Source organism: Odocoileus virginianus, chromosome 18 (assembly GCF_023699985.2).
Source record: "Odocoileus virginianus isolate 20LAN1187 ecotype Illinois chromosome 18, Ovbor_1.2, whole genome shotgun sequence".
NCBI lineage: Eukaryota > Metazoa > Chordata > Mammalia > Artiodactyla > Cervidae > Odocoileus > Odocoileus virginianus.
This window is the reverse complement of record NC_069691.1, coordinates 42,494,895-42,515,860: the sequence shown is the minus strand read 5'-3', so window position 1 is coordinate 42,515,860 and position 20,966 is coordinate 42,494,895.

The window sequence follows — 20,966 nt, the reverse complement described above, 5'->3', positions numbered from 1 at the left end:
AAGAGGTTACAGGAAGAAAGGCATGGAATGCAGTTGGCAGAGACAATAAGGGGATTTGGGGCTGAATTTTGCCTGGTAGCCTCAGGCTTTCTACTCTCCTAAGAAAACAAGTCATTCCTTTGCCTGAAGGTAAAAAGGTCAATTTTGAAATTAAATTAGTCAAGTGCTTGATTTCAATATGTGATGCTGTTTCTGTGACTTTGCCAAGCTAATTATTTTGTCAAGTTCTCACTGAAGCCCTGGGGAATGTGTAGCCCTTCCCTGATTTGAACTTTTTCCGGTAAAGGGTTCTTTTCATTTCTGATTTATACTAATGTATTTTCCTCATTGCTGGCATCAACTTGTTTGCAGTGTCACCTTTTTCTTCTTTCTTTTTTAATAGTAAGTAATTTTAAAGGTCATTTTATCTTTGGAAGATAAACTAAAAATCAGCTAGAGACTTAACCTGTGATATGATATCTAGACAATAAAGACCTGCTTCTAGGATATTGATGATGATGTTCATATCTCTTAATTTTTATCCTAACATGAAGATTAAATCATTTACATGCATAGAAACTTAATTGAAAAGACAGCCATGTCTATTAAATTCCTAAAGCCTACCAACAATGCCCAAACTTTGCAATTTTTATGAAGTTTATCAAACAGAGTTAATCATCCTTTCATCATTAAAACACATCTGGCCCATAGGTATCAATTATAGCTTTATTAAAATTTTATTAAAACCACAGCTTTTTCACTTTTAGTTGTGATCTTCCGTATTTTTTCAAATGAAATCAATGTTTTTTGAGAGACATACATCCTTGAAAAAACAGTGTTTTTGCTACACAGTGAAAATTCATCCTTTGGGTGAAATCACTTGTGCCTATATCATAAAAATAGACAAAGAAAGCAAGCCTCTAACTAACTTTGTTTGCTCTCAAAAAGCAAGTCAAATTCTTGTGCTGCCAAAGCTACAAAATACCCTTGCTTGGAGCATGTCCTGAGTTCATTACTTTTCTATACTGAAGGCCAGTTCCTTGCCTGGGTGTAATGAATACTTTCCTGTTTACATTTTCAACAGCTTGAGGGAAAAGGCTGCTAACATCACAACAATCACAGTGAGAAAGATGATTTTAATATCTTTGCAACTTCTCCCTGAATCATTCTAGAAATACCGCTTACCACATTTGTTTCCATAATAGTAATATTTCCTGGGTTGGATCATGTGCACATTTTCTTAGGGGAATGGGAGTCTGGAAAAGAAAACCTAAGTAGCTCCCACCAGGGGAGCAATTGTGCTTGAGAAGCAGAAAGAAGGATAGATTTGGACTTTATTTCTAACCTCACTTTCACAGCTTCTCTCTATTTACATAGCTAGGATAAACAGGGAGAGAGGCTGTCTGTCAAAGAGCTTTTCTTTTACCCAGTATATCAACCTTGCAAAGAAAGAAAATACAACTTTCTTCTACTGGCTAGAGTCAGGACCCAGAGGCAAAGGTGTGTCCTCCGTTTACTTCCTGTTTTGCTTCCTGTGACTTGTGAGCCACTGGATGAGTCAACAGTAGTTTTGACTTTGATCAAAAAGATTCTATAAATGGCCATTATTAATTCATTATGGTGTGACTTAAGGCACTTACAAAAAAAAAGCTACTGGAGAAAAAGAATAGGATCTGATTATATCGTTGCTAAAACAGGTATTTAATTAATAAATTGGAAGATAGTTCAGTAGCAGAACTTTGTTTCTTTCTTTCTTTCTTTAGGCAGAAATATGAGTCTCTCTAGGCAGAAATATGCTAGTATTGGAACTGTATCCAGGTTTGGCCAATTGTCACTCATAAGCCAGTAATTCAAGAGGCAAGTGCCAGTAGAAAAAGAGGTGCTTTAATCAGAAAAGTTGGCAATCTGCAGAGAAGGTGAACTTGTGTCCAGAATCCAACTCAAAAGTTTCTTCTCAGCTGTGACAGTCTTTTTAATTTTTTTTAAATTGGAGGATCATTGCTTTACAGTGCTGTGTTGGTTTCTGGTGTACAGTGGTGTGAATCAACCATGTTGTTGTTGTGGTTTAGTCGCTAAGTCATTTCCAACTCTTCGCCTCCCCATGAACTTCAGCCCACCAGGCAAGAATACTGGAGTGACTTGCTGTTTCCTTCTCCAGCAGATCTTCCCCACTCAGGAACTGAACGTGCGTTTCCTACACTGCAGGTGGTCCACTGACTTCCAGGCAGATTCTTCACTGCTGAGTCACCAGGAGAGCCCCAAGTCAGCTATGAGTATACATGTATCCTTTCCCTCTTGCGCCTCCTCCTCACCACCACCACTACCCCTTCCCGTCTTACCCTCTATGTTGTCACGGCGCACCAGGCTGAGCTCCTTGTTTTATATCGCAACTTCCCACTAGTTATCTGTTTTACACATGGCAGTGTATATATTTAGGTGCTACTCTCTCAGTTTTCCCCACTCTCTCATTCCCCTGCCATGTCCACAGCTCCATCCTCTATGTCTGTGTCTCTAGTCCCGCACTGCAAGTAGGTTCATTAATAACATTTTTTTTCTAGATTACATATACATGGGTTACTATACAATATTTGGTTTTCTCTTTCTGACTTACTTCACTCTGTAAAACAGGCTCCAGGTTCATCTTCCTCAGTTCAACTGACTCAAATTTGTTTCTTTTTATGGGCCTAGTAATGTTCCATTATAAACATGTGCCACTACTTCTTTATCTACTCATCTGTCAATGGACATCTAGGTTGCTTCCATAGCCTGGTTATTGCAAATAGTGCTGCAATGAACACTGGGCTACATGTGCTTTTTGAATTGTGGTTTTCTGAGGATGTATGCCCAGTAGTGGGATTGCTGGGTCTCACTAATAGTTTTATTTCCAGTTTTTTAAGGGACAGGTTTTTAAAGAAAAGAAAATGAGGGAGGAACTGTCTCAGTGGGTCACTGAAGCAGAAGGTTATTTTCTGTATCATTCTGCACTGAATACAGAAGGACTGTCTCTTCAGTGTTATCTTGCCTGTTTAATTGGTCTGCAGGATTGCTAAGGGGCTTTTTCAGGTAGAGAGCTAGTCATTTTTTAAATTAACTTATTTTACTTGGAGGCTAATTACTTTTCAGTATTGTGATGGTTTTTGCCATACACTGACATGAATCAGCCATGGGTGTACATGTGTTCCCCATCCTGAACCCTCCTCCCACCTCCCTCCCCATCCCATCCCTCTGGGTTGTCCCAGTGCACTGGCTTTGAGTGCCCTGTTTCATGCATCAAACTTGGACTGGTGATCTATTTCACATATGGTAATATACATGTTTCAATGGTATTCTCTCAAAACATCCCACCTTTGCCTTCTCCCATAGTCATTTTTTAGCTGCTCAATTCTTCATTCTAATCTAGAAAAAGGAGCAACAGGTTCGGCATGATGTGCATTCAGGAGAGCATGTCGGGGGTCAGTTTCAGTTGCTTAGTCATCTCACTCCTATAATCAGGTTCTTTTCAGGTCAGAGAGGAGAAGAAATACAGAAAGGGGCAAATAGGAAAGGGTTAAAAGAGCTGCTTTCAGTATGGAGTTCATTTTCTTCTGTGATGATGAACCATCTCTTTCTCTAACATACCTGGTGACACATTGTTTAAGAAGAAAATGTTCTGCTACATCATAAATGCCAAAGAGAAGGGAGAGTGAAAATAGGTGTTTATATTGTGATAAAAGGCCAGCATAGAAGGTTAGATCTGGAAGGGCACTAAAAGGCCAACTCACCCAACTCTTAATTATGAAGATGAATAAACAAAGGCGCAGAGTGTTCAAGTGTTTTGCTCCAGGGCATTGAGACAGTTGGGTTGAGCTGGCATTGTGTTATCCACAAAACCACGGATCTTACTTTGATAGAATTCTAGGCTACTGGTCTCATCCTTTGTATTACCCAATATAACCTTCATTTTCATGAAATCTCTTCTGGAAAAGGGCTTCTGTTTGTGGTAGTGGTAAATAGCCTGTTTGCCAATGCAAGGAGATATAAGAAATGTGGGTTCATTCCCTGGTTTGGGAAGATCCCCTGGAGGAGGGCATGGCTACCCACTTCAGTATTCTTGTTTGGAGAATCCAATGAACAGAGGAACCTGATGGGTTACGGTCCATAGGGTCGCAAAGAGTTGGACAAGACTGAAGTGACTTAGCAGACATACTGGAAAAACCATAAATAATATCTACTACATTTTACTTTCTCTAGGAAAAGTCAGTTTTCATCCTTGATCCAATGTTCAGTTTCTACTTTAGAAGAATATTAGAAGAATCCATTACAGAGTAAGACCATTCCGTTGGAACTTATGTTGTAGTTATATTAGCAAAAGGAGGCTGTGGGGTTGAGAGAACTTTCTTTCTTTCACTTTTTTTTTTTTATGAGCATAAACCCCTTTATCACATGCAATGTATTCTATTTACTTAGAACAGATTGAATAAAAGTAGTAACACATCTAACATGTGTTTTTTGGTTCCTAAATCCCACATTTACACCAATGTGCTACAACTAGATATTAAAATAGGGTTGAGGTATAATGATGTAATTTATACTCATAAATACTTAGCTTGGGGATCAGCCTTAAAAACTAAAATAGCATTCTTGTTTTAAAATAAGAATTTTAATATAAAAATGTGGTGGATATAGATTATCATTTCATAGCTAACTGAATGCTTGCTTTGTTGTTTTATTGTTCAGTCACTAAGTCATGTCTGACTCTTTGCTACCCAATGGACTGCAGCATGCCAGGCTTCCTTGTCCTTCACTATCTCCCAGAGTTTGCTCAAACTCATGTCCGTTGCATTGGTGAGGTTTTCCAACCCTCTCATCCTCTGTTGACCGTTTCTCTCCCTGCCCTCCATCTTTCTTAGCATCAACATTATTTCCAATGCTTTGGCTCTCCACATCAAGTGCCCAAGTACTGTCACTTCAGCATCAGTCCTTCCAATGAATATTCAAAGTTGATTTTCTTTAAGATTGACTGGTTTGATCTCCTTGCTGTCCAAATGACTGTCAAGAGTCTTCTCCAGCATCACAATTCAAAGGCAACAGTTCTTTGGCACTCAGTCTTCTTTATGGTCTAACTCTCACATCTGGACATGACTACTGGTAAAACTATATCTTTGACTATACAGACCTTTGTAGGCAAAGTGATGTCTCTTACTTGCTAATACATTATCTAGGTTTGTCATAGTTTTTCTTCCAAGGAGCAAGTGCCTTTTAATTAAATGGCTACAGTCACCATCTGCAATGATTTTGAAGGTGAAGAAAATAAAATCTGTCACTGTTTCCACTTTCCCCCCATCTAATTGCCATGAAATGATGTAACTGGATGTCATAGTCTTAGTTTTTTGAATGTTGAGTTTTAAGCCAGCTTTATCTTTCTTATTTTTCACCTTCATCAAGAGGCTCTTTAGTTCTTCTTCACTTTCTGCAATTAGAATGGTATTATTTGCATAACTGAGATTGTTGATATTTCTCCCTGGAAATATAACCAGAAATGCCTGGTTATGATTTCTTAAAGACTGCATCATAGTCTGAATACTATCTAGTGTTACATTAAAGGGTACATTACAGTGGTTTCATCACAGGCATCATAACCTTATTTTTCACCCAAATAAATGGTCATTGCCTTACTTTCAGTAGGTGAATGAAATGAAGGATTTTTGAGGAACTCCATGTGCGATATAGTAGAAAAAAAATGTGGCATTAATTTCTAAAATATAATCAAATTCAGAAGATGTCATCTTTTTTCCCAGTTTTATTGAGATGTGATTGACACACAGCACTGTGTAAGTTTAGGGTGTGTAGCATCATTATTTGATTTGTGGATCAGATGGTAAAGAATCTGCCGGCAGTGCAGGAGACCCAGGTTTGATCTCTGGGTCAGGAACATTCCCTGGAGAAGGAAATGGCTACCCTCTCCAGTATTCTTGCCTGGAGAATTCCATGGACAGGGGAGCCTGGTGGGCTATAATCCACAGGGTTACAAAAAAGTCAGAACTAAGTGACTAACACACACATACATCATGAAATGATTATCACAGTGAGTTTAGTGAATATCCATCTCATAGATACACAATAAAATAAATTAAAAAATTACTCATGATGGGAACTCTTAGGATTTACTTTCCTAACAACTTTCATCTATACCCTATAACTATGTTAATTAATCATTTTGTACATTACATAAAATATCATCTTTTGAAGATATGTTATACATGTATTCCATTTATTCACAATCCTATGCCTTAGGATTTAGAAGTGCCAGTGTTGCAATATCCCTTTTAAAGCCTATTTCTGGATTCTTTTTTACAAATATGCCCTTGTTCTGTCTATAAATCTATGAGTCAGTGCTTCCCCCCAACCCAATGTGAGTTCATGCATTCTTAGGCTACTTGGAGGCCACTAATGGAGTGGGGTGGGGAGCTGGTACACTAGTATCTGCTCTCACAAGAAGCCTGTAAGACATAGGATATACATTGAGTATGCTTAGCAATAGAAAACCTGCTATGACTGACTTAAGAGCTGAAATATGTGAGCAGAAATTACCTCCACTGGCTGTGATGGCAAAGGTCACATGGAGCTAATGGCACATGGGACTGCCAGGTAAACACATGAATTTTACACTGAAATACATGGGGAAATAAATTATTTATTATTAAGTCAGTGCTAAAGAGTGCCATAATCCTTCATAATATGGAACCTAATGAAGAGAAATATGCTGGTGAATCAGTTATAAATTTTTGCTATAAATCTTTCTCTTTTCTAACATTTGATCCCAGGGAACTTACCTACATGTCACAGTATTATTAAATTTAAAAAATTAGGTTAATGCATGAATCAAGATCTATTCTGTACTTGATCTGAAGGTTGATTCTTAATATAATAGAACATGCCTCAGTTTCAACTACCATATATGTGTGTGTGTGTGTGTGTGTGTATGTGTGTATATAAGGTTTCCCTGGTGGCTCAGATAGTAAAGAATCTGCCCACAATGCAGGAGATCAAGGTTCAATCCCTGGGTCAGGAAGATACACTGAAATGGCAACCCTCTCCAGTATTCTTGCCTGGAGAATTCCATGGACAGAGGTGTTGGGTGGGCGACAGTCCATGGGGGTCACAAACAGTGAGACACGACTAAATGACTGACACTATGTGTGTATGTGTGTGTGAAACCTGAAGGCAAAATCTAGTGTCTAATTCAGGATTTCACATGTGAAAACATCCACTAATTAATTAACATGCATTCTTTTGCTACCAGAGCACTACATGTTTAGTTTCAGTGTCTGTCTCTTCCTTGTTTCTTATCATACACATGTTCCTATCCTCCACATGTGTTCATCATTTCCTGACATGCTTAGAAATGAATTTCTTAATCCTCAGAATTCAAAAAGTAGTCACTTCCTATGCATTGGTTGGTTCACTCATTCACTAAACACAGAGGGTTAACTCAATGCTGTGTAAGGCAGTGTGTGTTTCCTTTTATAAAGTATTTTTTTAAATTTATTTGGCTGTTTCAGTTGGGGCATGTGGGATCTAGTTCCTTGATCAGGGATCAAACCCAGGCCCATGCATTTGGAGAATAGAGTCTTAGCCATTGGACCACCAAGGATGTCCCCAGAGTGTGTTTCTTAAGGAACATACAGTCTAATGAGTTAAGAGACTAAGAATTTGGATTGAACTAATTGTGTGATAAATAACAACATAATATTTAATAAACAATAAATGGAAATAAATAAACTAAAATAAAATAAAGTAAAAATTAAAGGTTTAGTTATGTGTAGTACTGAGCCTAACATCACACCTGGACAAGACATTGAGTCTTAAAGACACAAAGCTTTATTTTGAAGTACATGCAATAACTTTCAGCACCTTTTTGACTGTAATATTCAGGAATTGCTTATTATATGATAACCCTTCATCTTTCACCCCAGTTAATTTGATATTTTTTGTGAAAAGTTAATCCTGAATTATGAAGTGTTGTTACCATAAACAATAAATGACTTTAATTAAATATTCTAAGTCATCATCTAATAGCTTTTTAAGAATAATTTTCTATGTCCTGTGTAGAGCATGACAAACTTCGCTTTTCTTGAAAACAATATTGAATAGTGCCAGAGACAGAAGTGAACAAAGATCTCATGTAAAATAATATTTTCTATATTGTTTACTATCTCCCTCCCAGAAACCTCCTATACTAAGGGCAGAATTCAGGAAAGTAATGTTTAGAAATGTTGCCAAATATTAAAAGAACCAAAATTTTTTATAAAGACAGCTGAGCACTGAAGAATTGATGCTTTTGAACTGTGGTGTAGAGGAAGACTCTTGAGAGTCCCTTGGACTGCAAGGAGATCCAACCAGTCCATCCTAAAGCAGATCAGTCCTGGGTGTTCATTGGAAGGACTGATGTTGAAGCTGAAACTCCAGTACTTAGGCCACCTGATGCAAAAATCTGACTCATTTGAAAAGACCCTGATGCTGGGAAAGATTGAGGGCAGGAGGAGAAGGGGATGACAGAGGATGAGATGGTTGGATGGCATCACCAACTCGATGGACATGAATTTGGGTGAACTCCAGGAGTTGGTAATGGACAGGGAGGCCTGGCGTGTTGCGGTTCATGGGGTTTCAAAGAGTCGGACATGACTGAGTGACTGAACTGAACTGAACTGAAAACCTGATGCAGATATTTTTCTCTTCTTTTCTGCTTGAATAAGGGAAAACAGTTTTCTCTAGTGAGGTCTACTAAATTCTTTAAGAATAATTTCAGTCTGCATTAATATTCATTGGACATCAGATTAAATGTTCACATTGGTTGAATTATGGGCCAGGTAGGTTCTTTTCTCTTTTTTTTCAAGGCAATATTGCCTGGGAAATCCCATGGACAGAGGAGCCTGTTGGGCTATAGTCCATGGAGACACAAGAGTTGGGCACAACTTAGCGACTAAACCACCAGCAACAAATTGTTAGCTATAGTTATAACACTGTATTTTAGTTCAAAATACTACTGTGCAATGTATTGTTCAGATTAAGAGTTGGTACAGAACCACTTAATAAATAATAGATCTTAGACTTGAAGACATTCCTGACTATCCATTTATTTCTAATATAAAATGCTTATATCCTTAAAAAGCTTCTTGGTAAAAAGACTCCCATTCCCTGTGATTCATAAGTGATTCTATAATTGGGGAACTTGATAATTGGTTGCTCCCAGAATTTATTCATTTCATAAGTGCAAGTTTGTACCTTTTAGTCAGTATTGCCCCATTTCCCACTCCTAGTCCCCCAGCAAGCATAATTCTACTTTCTTTTACTATGAGCTTGACAGTTTTGGATTCCACAGATGAAATAATAAGCCATTTGTCTTCTTTGAGATATTTCACTTCACACAATGCCTTCAAGATTCATCAGAGTTGTTGCAAATGGCAGAATATCCTTTTTCATGGTTGAATAATATTCTATTGTATATCAGGAAAATGCATTCAAAATCAGTTTCTTGAAAGATGATCTGGTGGGTGTATTTGCTGCTGAGCTGACTTTTCAATTCTCCTTCTGTTTATTAACCTGTATTTTTAAATAGAGTGTGTGTGTGTGTGTGTGTGTGTGTGTGTGAGAGAGAGAGAGAGAGAGAGAAAGGATATCTAATATTGTATGCCATCCAGGGTTTACCCTACTTCCAGTAGTTTATGTTCTTTATGGTACTAATAGAAACAGTCTATGGTATAACATTTTCTACTGTAACTTTTTAAGGGAGAGAAAGAGGATGAAATTAAAAGATATAATGTTGTTTTAATATATATGGCTATTTAATCCTTTAGCTCATTTTTTCTTATATCTCTTTCAAGAAGGTATCATTAATATAACCATTTTATAAAGTTCAAATATATTAAATATTTTATGCTAGCTTGCTTCTTCAGTTATGTCCCAACTTTTTGTGACCCTATGAGCTGTAGCCCACCAGGTTCCTTTGTCCATGGGATTTTCAAGGTAAGAATACTGGAATATGTTGCCATTTCCTACTCTAGGGAATCTTCCCAACTGAGAGATCAAACCTGTGTCTCTTGCGTCTCCTACATTGGCAGACAGATTTTTACCTCTGTACCACTTGGGAAGCCACACAAATAAATGAATGATCTTAGATTTGAAGACATTTTTAGAATGTCTAAGTCTAGTTTCTCTCTAATATACAGTGTTTCTACCCTTGAAAAACTTCCTGTGAAATGAGTCCCATGATCAATGATTCATATGTGATTCAGTTACAGTTGAGGAACTTGATAACTGGAAATAAATGAAATAAATGTATTTTCTAAACTATCACCTTTATCTTCTTCAAACACTGCATTACTGTTTCATTGCTTCCCTTCTTATTCAATGGTTGCTAAGTAATAATAGCTAGTGACTGATAAGTACCCCATAATGATCCAGACTGCTATTATTATTATTATTACCTTCATAATATAGCTGAGAACACACAGACTTGGAGATGTTAAATAAAATATGCAATGTCATACACATTTTTTTCAGTTATACTGAAGAAAATATGTATGTTTGTGTGTGTTTGTGTGTGTGCACATGTATATGGTTTATCTTATTTTGTTTTACTTCAAGAGGGTCTAAGATCTTTCAGCCTGGGAAGTAATTTCTACTTCATCTTTTCTTTTACCAGTCTCCTTTGGGCTCATCTCCTTGTTCAGCTGTGATACAGGGCCATCAGGTGATCTTATACAGGTCTAATGTATATTGCTTTATGCATGTTGCTAGTCACGATCACTACCTGCCCTCATCCCCATTCTTACCCAACTTTCCACTTCCTCTTCCTTCTTTGCTGCACTCCCCCAGGAAGCCGACCTTGATCGACCTCCCGGAATCTTCACATCATCTCCTTTTATGTTCCTGTGTGTTTTCCTCCAAGATGAGTTTGTACTTGGTGATGTTTTACTTTGTTGATGATGCACCCATTCACTGAGCCTACTTTATTTGAATATCTCTGTGAACAAAATGTTAAATTATTCGATTCAAACTTGAATCCATGTTCAGAACTCAGGCAAACAGTGAAACTGTGATAAGATGATACCTGGGAATTCCTTAATGTGATACAAATAAGCAAAAAGCTTACCAGTAATAAGTATCTATTGAGCTATTTGGCAAAGTATACCAGAGAGAAAGATAAACATTGTAGTTTATACTGATGCAGAACTATGTAAATTCCCTAAGCAACAAATTGTGTGTTCAGACAGTTTTTCCTTTTGTAATACTATTGTATTTTTAGGGCATCAGATCCATAGCTAAGTTGGAATTTAGTGAATGATTATGTCTATTAAGGACTGGTCATATTTTATTTGGTAAAATAAAAGCTTTCCTCTATCTATTTATTTATAATGTGAAATACAATTTCACTAACTTGGTCACATTTGATCCTCATAGCATCCCTGGGAGGAAAGCAAGGAAGAAAATTCTATTAGATGCTCTTAAAAAGTCTTGTTAACCTGCCTTTATCAGCATAATCATCTTTCCCACACCTGTCTTCTTTTTTTTTTTACTTTTTTGTTTTTGGCTGTGTGGAATTCACTGCTGTGTGTGGTCTTTCTCTAGTTGCCCCGAGTTGGGGTTACTCTCTGTTTCTGGGGTGCAGGTTTCTCACTATGACAACTTCTCTTGTTGGGAAGCACAGGGTCTAGGCATGCAGGCTTCAGCAGTTGTGGCACGTGGGCTCAGTAATTGAGGTGTGCAGGCCTAGCCACTGTGTGGCATGTGGAATTTTCCTGGAACAAAGATTGAACCTCTGTTCCTCACATTAACAGGTGAATTCTTAACCCCTGGACATCCAGGAGAGTCCACTACACCTGTCTTATACTCTCTGTTTATTTATTTCATATTTTGATAAATTATAATCGCAAACTTTGGATACATAGATACAGCTATCTGCTTCAATGGGCTTCCCTGCTGGCTCAGCTGGTAAAGAATCCACTTGCAATGTGGGAGACCTGGGTTTGATCACTGGGTTGGGAAGATCCCCTGGAGAAGGGAACAGCTACCCACTCCAGTATTCGGGCCTGGAGAATTCCTTGGAGTGTGTAGTCCATGGAATTGCAAAGAGTAGAACTTGGCTGAGTGACTTTCAGTTTCACTTTCATCTGCTTCCATAGTGATATTACTTTTACTTTGGTTCACAAATACAAATGAAATAAACAGAATTTCAAAGTTTCAGCTTGTTAAGTAGAATCCATATTATACCCAATTCAGTCTCCATCATGCTACTTCAGTTCAGTTCAGTTCAGTCACTCAGTCGTGTCTGACTCATTGTGACCCCATGAACCGCAGCATGCCAGGCCTCCCTGTCCATCATGCTACTTAATACAATACAAAAAAATCCTAAAGTTTTTTCATGCATCTCAAACTGAAACTTCGCATTACATTTAATAGCTACCCTATTTGAAACTTACCTTAGAAATCAAAACAAAAGAACATTGTAATTCTGTCAGATGATCTAAGTTTTCTGTTTCATTAATAGAGAAATTTGGGGCCAGATGAGAGTTAGAGGAACATTGGGCAGGGTTTGCTGAGGGAACAGGTAGTAAGCTGGGCATTGCTTTTCTGCAGATCATATTTGAGTGGTTGAGATTTCACTGCCTTGAAGCAGGTTATATTACAGTCCATTTATTTGTCGGAGTAGGATTTTATTAGCAACCAGTCCCTGGCCTTGCATGAGAATGAATCTTCTCACAGCCTGGCCATAAAAGACTAATGGAGTTCAAAATCAACACTGTATGTGAAAGCTTTAGCCCAGGATCAGTGAGGTGAGGAGGTTGGAGTTAATGTTCCATTCTGTTCTGCTCAGATGAGGCTGATAACAAATACTACACATGTGGATGCATTTTCTTCTCCATCTGTTAGTGTTGAGGGTTAGCTCTCTATCTGTCCTACCTCACCCACATGTTTCTGTTGACAGTAAATCAAAGTTGTAGCACAGACATGAAAGGAAAAGTGTGATTTTAGCCACTTTGGAAAAGGAAAAAAAAATGTTGGGGTTAGGCATTTCTTATAAAATGAATAAAGTGCAGAAAACCTTGTGAAGGCATTTTAATTTACAGTTAACCTCTTAGGACCAGCTTGCCAAAAAAAAAAAAAAAAAAAAAAAAAGTTAAATTTGATCAAATTAATCAGGGCATTCCATATCCATTTACTAATGTTTTAATGCTATGTTGCTTAATAAGAGAAGTTAAAAAAAAATGCTAAAATTGTTTAAAACAATTACTCTAGGTTAGAAGCAACAGCCTACTTATAAGACAATCTAAATAAGGCTATCTGATGTGTGCGGGGGGGGGGGGGAGTTCTCCTTAACTCTCACAGAATGTTTAAGAATATTTTAACAATTGTCTGCCCAAATTACTCAGTTTATGTAGGATCCTGCATTCGAGTGGTAAAGAACTTGAATCCTGTGCAGGTATAACCCAACACGCCTGATATGCTGAGGTGAACATTTTTTCTCAGGAGTGGGGTGCTGGTACTGGATGGTTGTGTCTGGAGAGGGACAAAGAAGAAGGAACTCACTGCGGAGGACAGTGGTGTTGGCAGGGCCCGTAGACCTAGCAGCAGCTCTGGGAGTTGTGAGTAAGCCCTGGTCACTGGGACAGTGTAACACTGTATTTGAATACATCCTACCACAACTTCCAGCTTCCCTGGTGTCTCAGCTGGTAAAGAATCCGCCTGCAATGTGGGAGATCTCTGTTTGATCCCTCGGTTGGGAAGATCCCCTGGAGGAGGGAACGGTTACCCACTCCAGTATTATGGCCTGGAGAATTCCATGGACTGTATTCCATGGGGTTGCAAAGAGTTGGACACAACTGAGTGAGTTTCATTCACTCACTCCCTACCATGGCTTCCCACGAACTCTCACCTCTTTTTTAAATACCTGTTTATTGTGAGGAGGAAGATAGTATGAGCTTTTTTTTTTTAAGGTTATTAATAAGAACCTGAGTACCTGGGCTGTAGCACTCCACTCAACACTTTAAAAAGTTATTATCTAGAAAGAAGAGGTGTAGGCCTGCAAACAAAGCATCAAGTGGTTCAAGAAGAATAAGCAGCAACATCAGGAAAACTGACAGAGGTCACCTCATTGGTGGTTGTGTTGAGGATTGATGACAGTTTCAAAGCTCTGGAGATAAGGTGGCAATTACTGTGGAGCGTTGCTCACCAAACACAACTAACTGTAGGACAGAAGTGGCCCTTATGAGTTACTAGCAAGACAAACCACCCTACCTTGAAGATGCCTAGAAAATTACCAAACAATATAAGAAGTAAGATCTACCCCTTGGTAGTTTGGCAATCTTAATGCAAAATGATGTAACTCCAACTTATTTAAGTGATTTTCTTTTAGGTCTTCATAGGAGTGGGTTCTTGAAACTTACAGATGGTACTTCAGGCTTTGAAGTCAGATAATTTCTTGAAAGTTCATTGCAAATCAGAACCTCCTACCTGTCTGCCCTCTTCTTTAAAGGACACTTAGCTAGCAGGTTAATAAGCCTACCTACAGGGATCTTTTCACACACAGTATTACATTTATTGTACAACTTGGAGAATCTTTTTTTTTTTTTAATAGCAGCTACCCATTTACTTGATTACATATCTGTAACTGTAATTCACATCTTTCATTCATCTGTAAAAGAATCTTTGTCAGCTATTACATTGTGCTACTATAATCTTTTGGTTTTCTCATTTGCAATTTGAAAAGTTTTGACTTTTTTAAAAGGTTTTCCAGTTTGAAAAGACTTCAGCCTTTTACAGCTTATTGAGACTCTGAGTCTAACATGTCTCTACCTGCCCCAAGTGTATTATTCAGATGTTTTTATTCCATCCCACCCATGTTATACAAGATCTTATTATGTTGTTTTCCCTTTGTTAAGGATATGGAATCAGTAGCCGAGAAATCTGTGTTCGTATCTGATCCTTGAAGGTTCTTAGATCGTTAACTTGTGCTTTGATTTCTGTTCCTTGGTATTCACACTCAGTTCAGTTCAGTCCCTCAGTCGTATGCAGCTCTTTGCAACACCATGGACCGCAGCGTGCAGGCTTCCCTGTCCCTCACCAGTTGCTGGAGCTTGTTCAAATTCATGTCCTTCGAGTCGGTGATGCCATCCAAACATCTCATCCTCTGTCGCCCCCTTCTCCTCCTGCCTTCAATCTTTCCCAGCATCAGGGTCTTTTCAAATGAGTCAGCTCTTCGCATCAGGTGGTCAAAGTATTGGAGTTTCAGGTTCAACATCAGTCCTTCCAATGAATAGTCAGGATTGACTTCCTTTAGGATGGACTGGTTGGATCTCCTTGCAGTCTAAGGGACTGTCAAGAGTCTTCTCCAACACCACAGTTCAAAAGCATCAATCCTTTGGCATAGAGCCTTCTTTATGGTCCAGTTCTCACATTCATACATGAGTACAGTAAAAAAACACAGCTTAAACTATATAGACCTTTGTGGGCAAAGTGATGTCTCTCTTTTTAATACACTGTCTAGGTTAGTCATAGCTTTTCTTCCAAGGAGGAAGTGTCTTTTAATTTCATGGCTGCAGTCACTATCTGCAGGACTTTGAAGCCCAAGAAAATAAATTCTGTCACTGATTCCATTTTTTCCATTATTCCTAGCATGTTAGAAAATTATACTTTTTCTCTGTATTTACTAACTATTGCCTCTAAAATTGATTCTTGGGCATTGCTTACGAGTGTTTTCACATCCCTTTCTGCATCAGGAGACAAACAAGCACCAATACTAAAGTTTCAGATGCTAATCCCTGTCTTTCTTATTCTCTCTGAAGAAAATTTCTAATAAGAGTTGATTCAGTTTTAGCTCATCATTTCTTATTCATTGCTCAACTCACTTCGGTTTGGATGATTTCAACTATGATCTCAATTTGATTATCAATGCAAATAAAAAACAATTTTTCTCTTCTTTCTTTCTGCTGAATCTTGAGCAGCATCCACTGATTTTTCTCCTCCTTTTCAGAATAACATACTGACTAAGCTTCAGTAACACCATACCCTCTTGGCATTCTCACCGTGTTCTCCCTTACAGACTCATTGTCATCTATTCATCTGTTACAAGTTCACGGTCTTTAAGATTTGATCCTGGGTTCACTCCTCTTTATACAATCTTTCTCTCCAAAAAGTATATCCCTTTCACTTTTTAATTAATACTAAAAATAGAGTGATTCACTGTATTATATCTTTTAGCTTGTATCTACTCTGAGGTATTAACCCTTCTGTTGTTTAGTCCCTAAGTAGAGTCTGACTCTTTTGAGACCCCATGGACTGTAGCCCGCCAGGTTCCTCTGTCCATGGCATTTCACAGGCAAGAATACTGGAGTGGGCTGCCATTTCATCTCCAGGGGATCTTCCAGACCCAAGGATTGAACTTGTGTCTCTTACATTGGCAGGCAGCTTTTTTTTTTTTTTTAAACCACTGAGCCACCAGAGAAGTCCTTCTTAACCCTTACATCCACTTAAAAAAAATCTCTTCTTGGAAGCTTTAGATTCAACATATGCAAAAAGAAGCATGATCATTCACTCTACACCTGTATTTCCTTCTGTAACTTTTTTCTAAATAAATGGAAGCACCATCCAACCAGTCATGCAGATCACAGTCTAACTATATGTTTGACTGTTTCCTTTCTCCTGTTCCCACATCTAATTTATCTCTAAGTTCTCTTAGTCATCCTACCACTATGTCTTGATTCAATTTCCTTCTACACTTGATTTGTTATTCCCCTTCCCAGGGCCTAGTCGTCCCATATGTATTGCTTGTATAACCTCTACTAGTTTCCTCACATCAATTTTTGACTGTGTTCAGTTATCCTTTTAATGTGATCATAGTGATCATTTATTTGTCTCTTCACAGAGTAAATTTCATGTCATTCCTTTCTTCTCCCTCTCAAGACTCTCCAGTTCCTTCCAAATGCTCTTCAAAATAGTCAAAATCCTTAATATCACCTGAAGAGTAATGCTTAGTCTTACCCCACTGTAAAGCCTATATCATTATTTCAGATGTGTCTCAAGTTATTCTCTGTACTCTTATTTTTCATGGAAGTGAGGATTTTTCTTATATATTTATTTGTTTATGATTATTTAAAACAGTTTTGTTTAGATTTTATACACGAATAAGGCACATTTTAATGTGTGCAGCTCAATGAGTTTGGACACATGCAAACACCTGTGGTACCATAATCAAGATACTAGGCACATCAAAGACCTTCCAGAGTTTGTTTTCTTTGTGTGTGTGTGTGTGTTGTGTGTGTTTAAAAACACTTAACCTGAGATCTTTCTGAGTGCACAATACCATCTTGTTATTATAGACACTATATCACATAACAAATATCTAGATCTCTAGCTACTCATTTTTTGTAACTAAACTACCCATTAAACAACAACTCCCCATGCACCTCTCTATTCTACTTTTCCTTCTACCAGCTTGACTCTTTGATATACCTTGTGTATGTGGAATCCTACAACATTTGGTTTTCTGTGAGTGATTTATTTCACCTACTATATTCTCCTTGAGTTTCATCATGTCGTCTACACTGCAGAATTTACTTCTTCTGTAAGACTGTATAATATTCCATGGTATATATGCATGACCTTTTCTTCATTCACTCACTTTCAGTTGACATTTAGATTGTTTCTTCATCTTGGCTCATGTACTTCAGTGAACATGGAGGGGTTCATTGAGTACTCCTTGAGGCCTTAAACATCTCTGCATTTTTTTAATCTCTTCATATTCTTAATTTTCAATTATTTTGGACAAATAGCCAGAAGTAGGATTTCTGGATCATATGGTAGTTCTATTTTTATGCTTTTTAGGAACCTCCATACTGTTTTCCATAGCACCCCTACCATTTTAATTTCCTCCAACAATATATGAAGGTTCTGGTTTCTCCATATATTTGCCAACTCTTGTTTTTTTCGTGTGACCTTTTTTTTTTTTGATAATAGCTATTGGTGGAAGTGTGAGGTAATATCTCATTTTGGTTTTGATTTCCATTTCCCTGATGGTTAGTGATATTAACATCTTTTCATATACCAAATAATTTTGTTTTAACAAGAAAAATAATGAATTTGAAAAAAATCATTTTTACATTAAATAGGGCAACTCAGTTATCAGCTTTAGTTTTATAATGCCAGTATGTAACTCTAATTATGTATAGGCCTATGGAAACATTTAGATTTTCCATTAGGTGAAATTAATAACTAATTAAGAGAAATGACATTATATTGATTTCAACTTGATGAAAGTTAATTAGAATTTTAAATGTAATCCATATTTTAGAATGCATATGACTTTTCTTTTTCTCTGTTTCTGGCATAAATATTTTAACACCTCTTAGAAACATCACAAAAAATTAAAGTAGTATAAAGGAATATATGGGAAATTAGTATTAGTGAACATCTTTTTTGCTTATGTAAAAGTCATTTTGTTCAAACTAAATTTTAGAAAACAATGAATATAACAAGTTGGAGTATTCAACAAGTTTACAGATGTTTTTAGAAATGTTCTTAAAAACCAGTAGCTGTTTGTGAGTGTGGCCTGGCTCCATGAGTGCTTTCATCTATAGAGGAGCTGAGAGTTGGACACCACACACCTTTCAAAGAGCAGCTCTGCTGTGTTCGCTGTGTGCTTGACTCAGGTGCGTCCGATTCTGTGACCCCATAGACTCTCGCCCGCCAGGCTCCTCTGTCCATGGCATTCTCCAGGCAAGGATACTGGAGTGGATTGCCGTTCCCTTCTCCAGAGGATCTTCCTGACTCAGGAATTGAACGTTGTTCTGCTTTTCAGGCATATTCTTTACTGTCTGAGCTACTGTTCTGCTATTGATCCATAAAATGTATCAAACAGCATACATAAAACTCCCTATGCTAGTGTCTTTGTCTGCCTCATATGTCTTTATCTGTCATTCCTGCTTCAATGACATGTTATAAAGTTTATATTTAGTATACCTCATAATGACTTCAAGTATTAAGCACAACCCTTGTGGCTCAGCTAATAAAGAATCCGCCTGCAATGCAGGAGACCTGGATTCAGTCCCTGGGTTGGGAAGATCCCCTGGAGAAGGGAAAGGCTACCCACTCCAGTATTCTGGCCTGGAGAATTCCATGGACTGTATAGTCCATGGGGTCACAAAGAGTTGGACACGACTAAGTGACTTTCACTCACCCACTCACTCACTGACCCTAACCCACTGTGTCCTAGATTGGGAAATTATTATTCTACCTTGCATAATTTGAATAGCACAGTGAGCACAATAATCACTTAATAACCACCATACCATAGTGTGGCTGCTCAATAAATATTGTTACAAATTATAGCTACTCAATAAAGAGAATATGCCTGTTAAGGCTTTTATTTTGTTTTTTAAAAGAGGTTTTTATTTAGTTTTATTAAAAGTTATATTTAGTTTTATCAAAAAGCAGTAAAGTACCTCTCTGACCAGAACCTAATCAACTTCCTAATAAATAGAAGATATGTCATTTACCACTGGAAGCTTTTTAATGCCCCATTTTATTTTCGGATTTTTGGAGGAAAAATGGTACATTGAGATTATGTTAAACCAAGTTATATAAAACTGTGACTTTTCCAGCTTCTATAAGCCTTAACTAATTCATTGTCTGGACACACTGGATTTGTCTATGTGGCCTAAAGACTGGCAGCACATAAGCTCATTCAAGTCCATGCCCATGAACCTATGCATAGCAGAGCTAGTCTGACTGGTGACCTTGATTGCAAAATTGTGGTCAAAACAGCTTAGTAATAACCTTTTACCCTCATGTATATATGCAGTTTTGTTTTTTCACCCATATTTTGTTTTGCTTTGATTTCTACCTAACTCATTTCTTCTCTGTATTTGTGGTAATGCCTGCTTAGGATATTATATCTGTATTAATATTTTGATTTTTATCCTGAAAATTTATATATATGATTTAATTTGAAATACAGAATAGCTTCATGATAACAAGAACTTTGAAATAAGAGCAACTAAGATTTAACATATTTTTGATAAATGCATAACTTTAGATCCTGCTTGGAAGTTCAATCCAATTCCTTTCCTTAACCAACTCTTGGCTAAAGAACTAACTCTTGGTTAAAGAATCAATGAATAGTAAATACCAACATAATTTAAAATAAAAATTTTAACAATAAAGGACTACATTGTGTAGAAATAGCAGGTTCAAACATACTCATTAGAATGGCATTCATTATCTGCAGAGATTTCAACAGTTCTTCAGTTCAGTTCAGTTCAAAAATGGATGTAGCACAAAAGAGTGTAAACTAGATTTTGGCATGCTATGTTGCTTCAGTCACATCTAACTCTTTGCGACCTCATAGGCCGGAACCGCCCCCCCCACCCCAAGCTCCTCTGCCATGGGATTATCCATCCAAGAATACTTGAGTAGGTTACCATTTCCTTCTCCAAAAGTAGATTTTGGAAATCTGTCTAAATAGCCAAGGTGAAACCCAGGAAGACTGGCCTCTTTGACCAAAAACACATATTAATCATTGAGTGATGAACAGAGAAAGCACGTAGACGATGGCAAAACATTCTCAGCCTCACAGCCAATCATAAATTTAGGAGATTTTTCTCCATGTAATACAACTCACATGCTGAAAATCAGCTTAATGATTAAATTAGACTGTCCCTTGGCTTGCCCTAAAATAATATCCATCACATAAAATCTGAGAAGTGCTAAATGATATTACATATGTAGCAAGCTTTATTGGCTGCCTCTTGCATGGTAGAGAATCTATAAATACAGTTTCCCTTAATGTTGAGGCAACTCTGAGAAGTTCTGTTTGCTTTAATAGTGAGCCCCCAGAAATTCATAACTGTGTTACAAACTGGAAAAGTACTGGGCAGTGCTGCCCTAAGGTAAAAAGAAGAAGCCGGGGCATTCTGCTCTGGCATGTCACACAGCAGGCAATTTAAGATTGT